This window comes from Helianthus annuus, chromosome 11, assembly GCF_002127325.2.
Source record: "Helianthus annuus cultivar XRQ/B chromosome 11, HanXRQr2.0-SUNRISE, whole genome shotgun sequence".
NCBI classification, from domain to species: Eukaryota; Viridiplantae; Streptophyta; class Magnoliopsida; order Asterales; family Asteraceae; genus Helianthus; species Helianthus annuus.
In genome coordinates this window covers 158,297,216-158,298,801 of record NC_035443.2, presented here as the reverse complement: position 1 = coordinate 158,298,801, position 1,586 = coordinate 158,297,216, and the positions used below count along the sequence as shown (strand labels likewise).

Here is a 1,586-nt window from a genome sequence, read left to right as displayed (position 1 = left end):
CCGCCTTGCCCTTGCAATGCATTCACCTCCTCATATTGCCTTTCCACTCCTTGGCAATTTTCAGTCGCATGCCCTATCCATTACAAAGCGCACAAACATCATAAATTTGATTCGAAGTTTGAACATTACCATCATCTACCGCATGCACTTGAGTTCGGGTAATGGCCAGTCGTGCTCTCCTTGATGCTTGAGCTTTTCTTTTTGATGTGACCGCCATTTGCTCCAAAAATTCCTAATCATCATGCTCGTAATTCGTGCCAAAAGTGCCATTTGTGATAGACATTAAGTCACGAGCATCTTCGGGACATAACCCCTCATGAAAGGCATTCATCAACTCCCATAGCTCTATCCCATGATGAGGGCAATTCTTTATCATCATATTAAACCTCTCGAATGCTTCATGAAACATCTCACCTGATTGTTGTTGAAAACTTCTCAACCCTTTTCTAGCATCATTTTTCTTTTGAGCGGTATAAAATTCATCCAAGAAGATTTGTTGCATTTCTGCCCATGTATAGATTGTGACAACTGGCACAAAACCGATAACTTCCGTACACTTTAATTATTATTTAATGACTGCAATTATGTGCTAAAATGTCAGCATTTACTGATTAGATGCTAAGCAAGTGAATTCATGCACGTTGTATACTACAAAATATTGCTTTATGCATAATCGAGAGCGTTGCGTCAGATATAATAGTAAACTCACCGGTAAGACACGCTGTGTCAACAAAACTGCAGAAAGCAGTCAGACACTAGAATTGAGGCCTAGGTGTAGGTCCTACGACAAAGGTACATTAAAACCCAAGAGTACATATCAGGGTTTAATTTATGGTCATTACGAAAGCTAAAACACGCACTAAAAGGCACCCGAAACACACTTTATGTGCAGAACTAATTACGACAAAACTGCGAAACGAACGTTGGTGGCCGCCCGGATAATATTTAATCCCACAAATATTCTGTTATGATTAAAATTTTATTTTAATCAGGTTCATGTTGAAAAATAAATTAAAACGCTTAAAAACGTTATTTTTCAAGTTTAAGCGCGTACCGTGAGTTCCTACGCGACACAGTGCTTACAATGCAAAACGCAGACAAATCAAAAACCCAGGAATATGCCAGGAATATACTAGGAATATGCAAGGAATATGCCAGGAATATGCCAGGAATATGCCAGGAATATGCCAGGAATATGCCAGGAATATGCCAGGAATATGCCAGGAATATGCCAGGAATATGCCTCATTCTCTTGCTTTTATCCACCCTATTTGCGTCTAGATTCTTCCCTAGCCTCGAGCTAGTGGTATGTTGCTTAAATCACATTCTTGAACTATTTTGAAGTGGTTAATATGATATGTAACGGTTAAAACTCGAAATCTTACAAGTTGATGCATTAAAGTCTACTAAAAACACTAATAATGATGGTTAATAGCTCATATGTTGTGTAAATGTTGTAGTAATTGATTTGTGTGGTTATTTGGACCCGATCTATGTTGTGGTAGCTCGGATCATCATTTAACCCGGGTTGGTCATGATCATGGATCATGACATAAGGATGTTTTGAAAGAAACAAGGGTTAAAGG

The 1,586-nt window shown here is 38.7% G+C and overlaps 1 non-coding gene across 1 annotated transcript; it reads left to right on the top strand.

Annotated features, from left to right (window-relative positions):
• Nucleotides 1-347: 347 nt before the first annotated feature.
• LOC118484424 lies at nt 348-453 on the top strand. The gene has a single exon (XR_004873535.1). It is a non-coding gene; the product is annotated as a small nucleolar RNA R71 (small nucleolar RNA).
• The last annotated feature ends 1,133 nt before the right edge of the window (nt 454-1,586 follow it).